This window comes from Macrotis lagotis, chromosome 4 (assembly GCF_037893015.1).
Source record: "Macrotis lagotis isolate mMagLag1 chromosome 4, bilby.v1.9.chrom.fasta, whole genome shotgun sequence".
Taxonomy (NCBI): domain Eukaryota; kingdom Metazoa; phylum Chordata; class Mammalia; order Peramelemorphia; family Peramelidae; genus Macrotis; species Macrotis lagotis.
The window spans coordinates 141,567,777-141,581,746 of NC_133661.1; the positions used below are offsets into that span (position 1 = coordinate 141,567,777).

At 35.1% G+C, this 13,970-nt stretch overlaps 1 protein-coding gene across 3 annotated transcripts in view; it reads right to left on the minus strand.

Annotated features, from left to right (window-relative positions):
* The window catches only part of CERS3 (ceramide synthase 3), a 105,402-nt gene extending 97,144 nt beyond the window's left edge, over window positions 1-8,258 (minus strand). The window contains exons 1-3 of one of the 3 annotated variants that reach the window (XM_074234216.1): window positions 8,009-8,258; window positions 7,143-7,190; window positions 3,958-4,040 (exon numbers count right to left, since the gene is read on the minus strand). The gene's annotated coding sequence lies outside the window, so the exon portion shown is untranslated. The remainder of the gene's footprint in view (window positions 1-3,957; window positions 4,041-7,142; window positions 7,191-8,008) is intronic. The other 2 variants (XM_074234215.1, XM_074234217.1) reach the window with 2 other exon arrangements.
* Window positions 8,259-13,970: the final 5,712 nt, after the last annotated feature.

Below are 13,970 nucleotides of genomic sequence, written 5' to 3' on the forward strand. Positions count from 1 at the left end.
TTCAAGACTAAAGAAGCTTGAGATAAAATACCAAGAAAATTTCATTTATGTAAAAAAACTGGTTAAGTGTTGACTACTTGTGGTAAAACAGGTTTCACTGAAATGCTGAAGATGAGATGTAAGGCTTGACAAGCAAGAATTCTATAGAGGTAGGAACAGCTAGGTGGCATAGTGGATAGAACAATGGCCCTGGAGTCAGGAGTAGCTGAGTTCAAATCCAGTTTCACTTAATTGCATATCTGTGTGACCTTGGGCAAGCCACCTGCCCACTCCATTGCCTTAAATTAAAAAAAATTTGAAATACCTAAAAAAAAAAGATTCTATAGAGGAATCCAGTGCTTAAAGATAGTAAGTCAGATATGATTGAGTGGAAATTTATGTTAATGTTTAGGAGTATGTGGAAGAACTCTAATATTATTTTACTGCTAAAAGAAATATCTCAAAGATCCAAAAAAATTTTTGGGTGGAGGGGAGCTCCCAAGTATAAAACTATCTAGCTAATAGTGTTGTAATGTTAGGAAATTCTGACCCAATTTGCATCAACACCAATCTTCTTTAGAATGAATATTAACACTATAATCAAGTTAACTGGGACTTTGCAATCACTTCTCTCTTAGTGAGTCATATACCTTGCTTCACAAATTACTCTGTTATTATCATTTTTTCCAGTGGTCTTGGTACTGGCCTAGAATTCAACAAACAGCATTATCATTGACCGTCTAACTTTAAGCAAGTCATGAACTCAATTTATCCATTTTCTCTGTAAAATGAATAACCAAGGAATAATACTTTTTTGTGAAGCACTTGTAAACAAATGAAAGGGTTAACATATATTTTAACAATATTCATAAAGCATAGTAAATGCAATTTTAAGACTCATACAAAAATATGATGGCAATAAATGGTGAGTTAAATAGAATATTTTCAGTACATAGAACTAAAATGGAATACTGGTAACACACTGGCACCTTACTATAAAACTATTAAATGTGAAATGGAATTCAATATAAAGCATATCAGTCTCATATTTAACTGAGTTAAGGATTTCCACAGGGGACAAAAGGAAGTATACATAAAAATCCAAGTTACTTAATTCCTCTATGGCTTAGTTTTCTAACTGGAAATGGGATACCATTACAGTTTCACAAGGATTTTATTAGGATATACTGTGTAAACCTTAAGATAACATAAATGTTACAATGATTACTATTTTTATGTATTAATACATTTTATAAGGGAAATTGCAAAACCTGAAAGTGTTGGTTCATTTAGGATGGTGAATATAGATCCAGAAGACCAGAGTTTAAGCCTTGGTCTTCATACTTTAGATGAGTTAGTTTCTCCTCTCTAAATTTTAGCTTCCTCATCTATAAAGTGAGGAGGTAAGGTATGGCAAATAATATGAACTCTCGGGCCCTCTTACAACCGAAAATATTATATTATGAGTCTTTGTTTATTAGAATGAAGAATTTAGCTGTGTAGGTAGATACTGAGCTATTAATAATTAGTCCTACTGCAATTTCCTCAGTAGCAATTGTATAGGGAAGTAGGAAGCTCTCTTAGATGTTAAATAAGTCTGCTATTTCTCCACAGAGCACAGAATTGGGCCTGAGTTTTACCCTTATCCAGCTGGTCAAGTCATGAATGAGAAGACAGCTACTTTATGAAAGTTTTCTGAGGAAATGTTATTTTAATTTCAAAAGAATAATAGATCGATTTTTTTTTTCTAAAGTGTTCCTTCCATAGAGGGAATAACATTGGGCTTTGCCAAAAGGAACAGCTTTCTGGACTCAATGAGAGCCAGGAAAGTATGCGATATAAATTTTGTTTTGTTATTTCAGCAAAAAAAAAAACAAAACACAACTTGGAACCACACCTCCTCCAGAAGTGAACACGAACTATAACTTTCAGCAAAGGAAATATGATTATCAAATCCTTCTGACTAAGGCAAGCCTGACATTTTAATATTTTAAATATTCATTTAAATAATATACTAGACCAGAGTTCCCAATTGCACATTCTGTTTCCCTCACAAAAGGAACTATCTCTATGAAAATGAAGAAAAATACCTAATGCCTAAAGTCCTAGAAATATGCAAATGGAGATGAGGAACAGTATGTTTGGAAGTTGGGAGGATGGGGAAAGAGGAAGGAGGTGTGTGTGTGGGGCAGTAAATGATTGCAAAAAGGGAATGTCAATTTGATTTTCTCTTTAGTCCTTAGAAGAGAAGAAAAATACACATGATTATTAATATTCCTTCATGCTGCCTAAGGATTCCTCAATACAATCTTGAGAAACTTTGAGGGAAAGAGTGTGATTGAGGGTTTGGGTTGCTATTGTTAATTCTGTTTTATTTGTCTGTTTTTCAAAACACCTGTTGGCTTGCCTCCACCTGCTAAAATCACCCAGCCTCTAGCATTCATAATTTACAGGTGATATATTTGGTACAGTGGAAAATACATTGGTTCTCAAATTTTCCCTTTGACATTTATTATCTGGGTCACCATGGCAAGTCACAGTCTCAGTTTCTCCAGCACTAAAATGGAGAGGTTGGCCTTGACCTCTGAGGTTGCTCCCAGCTGTCTAGAACTTTGTGTTCCTAAATTACTTTATGTGTTCTTTAAAAACTTCATTCTCTCTCTGATTATTACCTACTGGTTTTCGGAGAGATGCATACACATGCAAAACTAAAATGGGTAATAGAAAATATTTCCTAGGCCAACTCCAAATCTATCATGCTGTAAAAGCTACCTCTTTTGGAGGAAATTTTTGCACAGATACCATCACTTTAAAATTATGTCTCAGTTGAATATGGTTTGAGAATTACAAGCTAGTAAATTTCATTACTGAAATCTTTCTTGACTAAGATTCATGGGATATTTTCTACATTCTGATCAGTATTCTTCCTTTTAAGAACAAGTAATGTATGATTCAATCACATTCATGTGACATTCAGCAATGAAAATGATCACTGACAAATTTGGGGTCAACTTTTAAGTGGCAAATTAGAAAAAAATGGATCTCCTCATATGCAATCAAAGGAACCTTGTTGCAAATCCTTTTTTGTTGGATTTTTTCTGCAAAAGTGATTTCTCCTTTCAGACATGGGCTAATGTTCTGACTTTCCCCCAGTATGATGGAAAGGAATGAGTCTCTCTAGAAGAGACTGAAAAAAATAATAGTATTTGTATTTCAAACACTGCAAGCAGAAGTATTAATTGCATAGTATGGCATGCTGGATATCTATCTATCTTTCTATCCATATCCATCCATATATTTTTTTTCTTTAATGGAATAAAGGAGATAAGAATAACTCTTGCTCTCTTTCTAGGCTGGGGGGTGGGGATGGGGAAGAAGGGTGTACTTCCTTATCCTTTTATTTCTCCTTTATATTTCTCAAAAGATGAAAATATGCCCAAGAAAGTATTGGGGTTTTTTTTAAGATGAAAGTTAAAATCTCTCAAGGCAAATCTTCATTACAATTAAAAGAATAGGTTGGGAGGAAGGGAAAGGGAGTAAGGATAGCTTCTAAGTTATCTTAAGATTCTGGGGTCATTTGCCCCCTTGTATTATCAATTTAAAATTACCACCCATTATCTCCATGTAAAAAGAGTGTGAAAGAAAAATGAATTTGAAATACTTTATATCTTGGCTTTATCACTAGCCTTGTTACATTTAACTTCTCTGGGTATTAGTTTTCTCTTTTATAAAATAAAGGGAAGGAAGAGTGTGACTAGATCATCTCCAAAGTTCTCCAAATTTCTAAATCCTATATATTAAAAAAGTCTTGACCCTAAATACTTCTTCAATGGCTTTCAATTATACTACCCAAGTTTATGTTATTTTTGTAAGTGAGATTGCTAAAATACAGAAGATGAAACAAAATTTTCTTTTTTACCATCAATAGACACTTGGCAGGTATAATATAATAACAAAAAATGATACAATTTTAATTACCTTGAATGTATATAGTACCTTTCAACCAAGGAACTCAAAACACTTTACATATATTTTTCTTCTCATTTATTTTTTAAATACCACTGTAAAAGAAAAAAAGGGGAAAGTGTTGTTTAAATTCTAATAACTGCAACAAAAAGAAGTAAATCTTTAGAAGTAAATATAGGGCTAATAATGCTAATGGTAGAGGAAACTTCCTTATCAAGGCTTCCCTACACCAATGAAATCACAAATTTGATCTCTTACTTCCTCCACAACTCCCTCATTTCAAGTGATCATAACAGTAAGCATAAATAACTTGTAGAATAAGTAAATTCTTAAGCTTTATCAACAATTCACATCTAATCTTTATTCTGAATTAATAAGTTATACTATTTTGGCATATTATAGCTCAATATCTGAAAGAATACATTGAAGACAAGCAAACGTTATTTTATAGTCATTATCTACTGATATCCTGATACCTTTTTATAATATTACAATTATTTTTTATAATTTTATAATAATGACTAGAGATAGAATACTTGGATTCAAGGCCCAAATCTACATAATTTTGGTTGTCTCTTAGATTCTCAGTCTCCAAGGCAACTCTATAGAACAATATATTGCAGATCAAGAACTGATCTGGTACAATGGCAAAGAGAGGTTTCTATACCAGGGAAATCTCAGGTCAAGACTAATAATCAATTAATAAATAAAAGTGAACTAATCTTCTTTGGGTAGAGTATTCATACTCTTTCTATAAACCAAATGTACTTAACTGCTCTAAATTTTACCATTTTTTGGTCAATATTAAATATCATGGTGGGATTTGGGTAGGTCAGTGCCTTGATGTATGGATTTATTTTTGTCATGTACCGAAATAGATTCTATCCAGTTAGATTCTCTGTTGAATAACTCAGCAGTAAGTAAAGTATAAACTTTTCATCAGAAAAAAGGTACTGTAAAATATAACTTTAGCTATAGGTGGTATCTCTAGGCTATTTGATTTAGAAACCAAATCCTACTAATCTCCAGGACCTGGGACATATGCCCCTCCCCAAACCCAGCCTTTTGTCTTAGTGGTTAGGCCTACAAGCTTAATGAGAAGGAAAGGTTGGATTAAAGTTTAAGTCCTTTACTTTAACTGAAAATCTGGATGGCACATGGCTAGGCCCAGGCAATTTCAAATTAAATGCCAAAAATCTTTAGAACAGAGAACTTTAGAAAAGAACTATTTTTCTCCAGCTCCACTGGAGTCAAGGACTCCTCTCAGAGAAAGCTGTCTATCTTTTACTGACTGACTTCCCCATAATAAACTTATTTATTTACTTTCAATAATAAATTTTGGAAACACTTTAATTATGTTAGAAATATGATTGCTGAATGTTATTTGTAGCTCAGCATATGTCCACCATCACTAGAAAGCTCTGTTGAAAATTTGAGCTCCATATACAATTGTTTATATAGGTTTTTGGATACAAAAGGCATACAAAATGACACATCTTTTTGAGTCCCAGAACAAATGTATACATAAAGAGAAAGACCTGGAAAACAACAAATTCCTATTTTGTGGAAGAAAATAGTGTCAATATACATGCTCTAGAGAGGAGTGAATGTAAAGAAAATAAACAATGTTCCACTTAACTCCAGAGTGAAGAGCCCTCTGAGTTCCCCTTCTTCAAAAATGTAAGATTCAAAGTTTGGGATTATTCACAGAAGCACAGTAGCCTAACTTGGTTTGGCTTCAGGCAAAGACCAGACAAATGTTCTTGCTCCAAATTCATCTTCACACCAACTCTTATTATCTGAATATCTAATCATATGACTGGACTCCTAAGTTCAGATCTGGGAGAGAGGGCAATTCCAAAGACTATTCCAGAGGTGCCTGGAGCCCTAGATAAATACTTGCCACACACTCTAGTTCCACAAAATGAATAAACTGCTTTAGAACAATTGTTGGCACATTCCTCACAAATATAAGGATAGTCTACATTCATATAACTTAAGGTTTAGAGAGTGCTTTTCTCATAACTACCTCACAAAATATCACCTTCATCTTACAAATGAGGAAACTAAGACTCGATGAGGTTAAGTTTTGTAACTATCAGAGCTTGGCCTTAAACAAATATTTCCTGATTCCAAGTATAAAACCATAGACTTTGATCCCTCACTTAAAATCTTTGAGAACTGCTCTCAAACAAAAAGACCTGCATTGAAGATCTGCCTCTGACATTTACTGTCTGTATGATCCAAGGTTAGTGTCTCAACCCCTGAGCATCCCAGACAACTGATGATTAATATTTATTATGTTATATATTAATTACTTGATAATTAATATAATAATAATCCCAATCACATCTATATATCACATTTCAAAGTTTGCAAAGCTCTTAAAATCATTTCATTTGAATACCACAGAAAATCTGTGATACAGGTACTATAGGTATTATTATTTCCATTTCATAAATGAGGAAACTGAGGTTTACTTTCTCTTGATCACACAGATAGTAGGGGAGAATTTTAGAGGGGAATTTTAACCCACATCTTCCTGATTTTCAGTCTAACCTTCAGTCTACAAGCCGTGTTGTACCCCACTCCTACATGCCTGCAAAAGCATTTGCTTAGCAAGATAAATATACTGGTATTTCAAAGGATTTTTTTCATTCATTTTCAATTGGATCCAACTCTTTGGGAAGTCATTTGAGGGTTTTGGGGGCAAAGGTACTAGAGTGGTTTGTCATTTTCTTCTCCCGTTCTTTTTACAATGAGGAAATGAGGAAATGAGGTTAAGTGACTTGCCTGATGTCACACAGTGAGTGTCTGAGGCAAGACTCCAGGTTTGAATTTAGGAAGTTAAAGTTGAGTCTTCTTGACTTTAGACCAGGCACTCCATCCAATTTACAACTTACAAGATGCTAGCAACCAATATTAGATAGGTACTAAAGAGGAAATGATATGCTAGACATATCGGTCCAGGAATTTCTATACGTAAAAAATTCAAGAGGGGAAAATGGGACAGGATAGGTTTAGAGGAATGCTCTCCAAACAATGCATATTCCACTCTCCCTCCCCCCAAAATAAGTTAAAGCAATTTCTACTTGAGAAAAGGAAGAAATGATTTTGAAGTGACAAGAGATAAGGAGGGTGAGTTTTGAATTCCCAAATAAGTGAACAATGTCTCATATTCCATTTAAAGAACTCACCCCTTTATCCAGTAGCTCTATAGAAGAACCTCAAAGTAGATCTTGTATCTTGAAAAGTTATTTTAAAAATAAAAAAATACAAAATAAAAATAAAAACCAGAATCACAAAACATAAATCTTCCCTAAATAGTAGGACATGCACTGAAAACAAATAAGGGTAAAAAGTCCTCAATCTAATAAGTCCCAAATTTCTACAGTCCTTGTGTTGCTCCAGATGTATAATGCTTCTGAAAATAAAAAAAACTTCGTAGAGAATATCCTTATTTTCAACAATAGCTAAGAAGTGGGGGAAATGTTTTATTTTCCTCTGTTAAGAGCCTCGCCCAGGTTTGCCATGCATGTATATCATATGTTTTATCCCTTAAGGAAGAATCAGTTTTTCCCCCTAAATGGTCAGAAATTCCTTCTTTTAATTTGAAAGTCCTTTCCCACTCTGATTTGTGAATGCTCAGACATACTTTAAAATAACTTTCCCTATGGTACTTTGAAACTTGTAGCCTTTTCATATTACTTGAATTAAAGACTTCTGTCCCTGGGGAATAATTTGATCAACATTATGTCATCATACAAACTAAAGTTTCTAGATCTTTTAAAGAATCAGTTTTGGATTCCATGACATAATGATGGGGGGGGTAGTTTAGGAGCAAACATTTTGACTCAACTTTGTTATAAGATACTAAAAATTCTTTCAATGCAAATTTAGTGCTGAACATATCTTTATATTTAGATCTTTCTTTCCAAATTGAGCCCAACATTGGCTAAAAGATTTTCCTGAAGATATTAAAAAGACAATCAGGCCTGGTGAGGATTAAAAGTTCTCCCACTATTTTGTTGCTTAACTGACAATAAATAAAAGAGGCTCCTACCTTTCTGAAATTTCAGTCCACAATGATGCACCTCACTAGCAAAAAGCCGTCAGAGACATGGATTTCCAGCATTCATGCCAGCTTCATTCTCAACAGAGATCAACACACCTCATCTCTGAGCTTTGAAATTCTTTTAGGGACACACCCTCTAAAGTTGCAAGTCAAGATTTCTGACTGAGAGCAATTAGTGACGTGATGAAAAGTGACTGGATGAAGTTTTGAGTTCTCACAGATAATTGCTTCTTGTTTCACCAATTTGAAAAGAGAAAACTGAAGTTCAGACCCCAGATTTTAAAATGCATCAAGTACCCTAGATTTGGGAACATTTTTGTACACATAATCATTAGTCAGCAGGTGAACAGGATGGGTTGGTTGCAATAAAAGGGGAAAAAGGAGAGAAAGAAACCTGAAATACAGTCACAACTGCATTGTATGAGCTGGTTTGACAACTATATAGCATTATGTGTACTTCTGGGAGTGTTCAGAGAACTCATAGCTTATTTAAAAAACACTAACATTCCCAATGGTTGAAATATAAGATAGGCAACACAAAGGGTAAAATAGAAAACTTTCTCCCTTTAATGAGACAATTGCATTATTTTAAGTTAGTAAAGCAAATGAAAAATATCTTGCTTTAAGTTTATATTTTTATTACAATGAGAGATATAATCCACTTTTTACTTTTTTTGGTCCCAAAACCATCATGCAGATAGTATGATTTAAAAAAAAAGTAAATCCTAAATAATGACATAATCAGTGCTTGGCACTCAGTAAGCTATTTTTTTTGCAAGGCAATGGGGTTAAGTGGCTTGCCCAAGGCCATACAGCTAGGTAATTATTAAGTCTCTGAGGCTGGATTTGAACTCTGGTACTCCTGACACCAGGGCCGGTGCTCTATCCACTGCACCTAGCCACCCCCCAGAGTAAGCTTTTATTGAACACTTTTCATTCATGAATTCATCCATTTTTACTTTTGGTATTTCAAATTCACAGGCAGTGGAAAGGGTGTGTGTATATATATACATGCATACACACACACACATATATATATATACATACATATACATATGTAAGAGCATTTCTTCTGTATGAACCACCTCTTTTCCCTGTCTCATATGCAAGTAGAGACTCAGAATATTTAGAGGTGCTTTTCCAAAGAGGAAAACCCTCAGCAAGTTGATTCATGTTGCTTGGCTAATGTTATACACCCACATTGGCAAACTTGATTCATACTCTTCTCATGGGGTTGTACTTGTCTCCTTAAACCTCTCTTTACCTTTAATTTGCTCTAATAGTTGACTGATAGACACAGTCTAAAGACAAGGATAGTAATGCCAGTTTTAAATGCTTGAATGAGAAATACAAGTTTCTCAAATTTCATTAATAAATTTAGTTTAAAAAAAGAAAAATTGGTAGACTTAGCCATTGCCTTATCAAGGGAAACTAGTATTTAGACTCAAAATCATAGGCACTTGGGGTAGGTAGTTGGCACAGTTGATGGAGCACCGGCCCTGGAATCAGGAGTACCTGAGTTCAAATCCGGCTTCAGACACTTAATAATTAATTACCTAGTTGTGTGGCCTTGGGCAAGCCACTTAACCCCATTTGCCTTGAAAAAACCTAAAACAAATGATAGGCACTCATAATCTTTTTTCACATATTTTATGAAGCTTATTTTATGATGAGATTTTTAATTTTTTTAAGGGCACTTGTTATAATCATAAAAGTTCCAACAGATTATAACTTTCATGATTGGAGTTTTAAGTATTGATATTTATGTGAAAACATATGTACAAAGTAGGAGCTATTCTCATTTCATTTTAGGGTTTGGGTCACAGAAAGACTAACTGACTAGGTCAAAAGCAAGAGTAGGAGGAATCTAATAGGTCTAAACAAACAAATAATCAAGTCCAAAATGGTTAGGTAAGGTAGGTAGAAATAGGAAAGCAGATTGGCACTAGAAAGGATCATATTATGGGAGAGACAGTGAGTAATTCAGGGTAGTAAAATGGGCCAAAAGAAGTCAGAATCAAGACCAAAAATTAAGGGGCAGGTAAGAGTATCAGCAGAAGGACAGTTTGATGTTGACATGAAAACTTTGGCAGTTAAAGAACCTGTACACTTTCTGCCCAAAGTCCCACCTCATCTTCAAGTATAGGTAGAATTAAGTTTGAAGGTAGTAGTCAGCAGCTAGAGTTGACTAATATAGGGAAAATAAGAAGAAAGAAACAATTTCTCATATCCCATGCTTCAAAAAGACATCAGAAAACAAAGTGTCCATTCACAAAAAACCCAAACAAACCTTAAATTATCATGTTCTTGAGAAGAAATTTTTATTTGAATGGAATCTATATGTCTTCCCACATATTCTAGTATAAACTAAAAAAAAGATTCATTTCTAAAAATATATAGGAGGCTGTAATTTCTACACACATACAGGCATAAAATGGATGAAACATCTATAAAAATTAAACTCCAAGGTCACTGATCATTCACAGAAAATAATCAAGGTGATTAATTGCAAGAGATATATATATAGTTTTACATAGACAATAAAATATATATAAATTGTTGAGTCCCTTTCTGGACTCCCTTATCCTTTTGCCAGGTGTTAGAGGGGGAAGGAGACAAGGAAGACTAGTTCTTCCTGTAAACCAAGGTCTTCCTTTATTTGCCAAAATAAAAGTACTTAAATATCCTCTCCATTCTCTAATCCACTCCCACTCCCGTGGCACTTAGTAAAATAATGTTCTGGTGCTCAAGGGCACCAGGTGGTGAAGATTTACAGTATTCCCACACACAACAGTTCCCTAATTTATTTATATATGGTTGGTTCTTGACCTTCATTATCAAAAAAGACCAAAATGACATCACCACATTTGAGACAAATTACAGTTTGTCTGACCAGCTGACCATACCATTATGAGCTCAGAATACTCTGCCACAGGTTGGGCACAAACAATCCACGTAAAACACCTGGGTGGTTACTCTAAACTTAATGTATGTCACATTTCCTTTGAGTTGCTTCAATTTTGCTTTCCTCATAGAATGCATTGATGAGATGGTCTTGTGTCAATATCTCCCATGCTGCACAATCAGTTCTAAAGTTCTTAATAGAGATCTTCAGGTGTCCTGGTATCACTTCTTCTCACCCCTTTCTGAGTGCTTGACCTATGTGAGTTCTCCAAAAAATAGTCTCTTTGATAAGTGTACTTCTGGTATTCAAACAACAGGTCCAGCCCATTGTAGTTGTACTCTCTGTAATACATGTAATGTGGTAATGCTTAGCAGTTTAGCTTGAGAAAGGACCTCTGTTTCTGGTAGCTTCTCCTGCCAGGTGATCTTCATAATCTCTCTAGGACAATTTAAAAGAAAGTAATTCAGTTTCCTGACATAGTGCTGGTAGAATGTTCAGGTTTCACAGACATATATAAATGTGGTCAGTACAATGACTCTGTAGACCTCCAGTTGGGTAGTCAGTCTAATACCTCTTCTCTCCCACACTTTCTTTGGGAGCTTCCCAAATACTGAGCTAGCTCTGGCAATAAGTGTGTCAAACTCATTCTCTGTGTGTACTCTGGAGAGGATAGTGTCAAAGTAAATGAACTTGTCCACTGTACTCAAAACTTCTCCATTTGCTATAACAAATGGTACCACATATAGATGGTGTGGTGCTGACTGATGGGGCACCTGTGTTTTCTTGGTGTAAATTGTTGGGCCTAAATTAGCACAAACAATTGATCCATACATTGTTGTATCTCAGCTTCAGAGGCTGCATTGAGTGCATGATCATCTGAAAACAAGATCATACACTAGTATTTCCTTCACTTTGGGCTTGACTTATAACCTTTTCAATTTGAAGAATTCACCATCAGTGTGGTATCTGACCTTGATGCTGTGTTCATCCTCTATGAAAGCACTTAATAACATGGCTGAAAACATCTCAAAAGCATGGATGCATCCTTGTTTCACTCCTTTGGTGACTGGGAAATCTCAAGAGAATGATCCACTATCCAGAACCTGGGCAAGCACGCTGGAAAAAATTGACATATATAATACTCATGAAATTCTCTGGGCAACCATTTTTTTCTTTTTTAAAAAAATTATTTATTTATTTTGAATTTTCAATTTTTCCCCTAATCTCACTTCCCTCCCTCCCACCCCTCACAGAAGGTAGTCTGTTAATTTTTAAATTGTTTCCATGGTTTACACTGATCTAAGTTGAATGTTGTGAGAGAAAAAATCATATCCTTAAGGAAAAAAATTAAGTATAAGAGATAGCAAAATTATGTAGTAAGATAACAGCTTTTTTTTAAAAAAAAATTAAAGGTAATAGTCTTTGGTATTTGTTTAAATTCTACAATTCTTTTTCCTGGATACAGATGGTATTCTCCATTGCAGATACCCCAAAATTGTGGCCTGATTTGGGCAACCAAATTTTGACATAATTTTCCATAAACCCTCATGACTGACAGTATCAAAGACCTTAGTCAGATCTACAAATGTTGTTTACAGACCTTTATTCTATTCCTGGAATTTTTCCTGGAGTTGTCTGGTGGCAAACCGTATCAATTTTCATTGATCTTTACTGAAGCCACACCAGTTCTTAAGAAGGTGACCATCTTCCAGGTGAAGGGTGAGTCTATTCTCTGATAAGAATCTTACCAGAAATTACTAAAGGAGAAATACCCTGTGATTATCATAGGACAATCTACTCACTTAACTTTATAGAGATGGATGATGGAGGCATCCTTGAATTCTTGGGGGATAACCTGCCTTTCCAGGATAACCTGGAAAATTTCAGTCAAGTTTTGGATGAGCAATGGATCCTCTACCTTGTAGATCTCAGCAAGAATAGAATCAGTACCAGATACTTTGCCACTTGAAAGGAGTCTGATTGCATTCAAAATCCTCTTCTTCAGCTGGAACTTCGGCTAGGGACTGATTGACTTAAATTTGAGATAAATGGTCAGTGGCTTCTGCACTGATTGATAATGGTCCGTTAAAAACATTATGGAAATGTTCGACCCATCTCTTTAGGATCATGTCTCTATTGTTGATCAATATGAATCTTAGATTCTTAGAAATGGGTGAACTATTCTGCTGTAAAGTCTATGGAGTTCTTGTTTGTTTTACCAGTCTTGATGTTTCCAAGTGTTCTGACCCAGATGAGTAAGTGCAGTGTTGGACAACAGATCTCTCAAAATTACCCACTCTTTTTCAGTTCCATTGTTGCCTGCTGGTTATTGACTCAGTTTGCCCTCCAAGCTACTTCTAGGTCTAGTCATTTTGTTTTGGGGCTGCCACTTAGGTTGAATGTGAATATTTAACTTGGAGAAGATGAGTCTGTGATCAGTCCAGCACTCTGCACCATACATTGCCTTTGTTACTCTCATATCCTCTCAGTCTCTTCTCCTTCCAATCCCATAGTCTATTAGATGTCAATGTTTACTACAAGGATGCATCCAGGCAATTTTATTGAATTTAGGTAAATGGAAGAAAGTGTTTGTGATGAGAAGGCAAGAGATGTACAAGTGACCATTGCTGTTGCTGTTTTCAATTCCATTCCACCCAAGGACTCTGTACCACATCTGATAATCTGAGCCTACTCTAGGATTAAAGTCATCCAAAATCATAAGCTCTTCCTCTTTTGATACACTGATGATAAGGGTCTCCAGGTCTTATGAATTTTTTCATTGACTTCATTAGGGCTTGTCAAGGTGAAAGCATCAGCACTGATAATAGGGGCATGGAGTTTTCCTGGAATTAGTAATCTCATGTCCTGAGCCTTTCATTCATTCCCTTTTGCAGGTATTCAAGCTTGTTGACTAGATTAGTTCTGATTGCAAAACCTACCCAAGCTTCATGGATTCCCCTTCACTGCAACCACTCTAGAAAAATATGTAGCTAGCTCTGGTTTCAGTAAGCTTGCCTTCATTTACCAGTCTTATTTCCCTCAGGG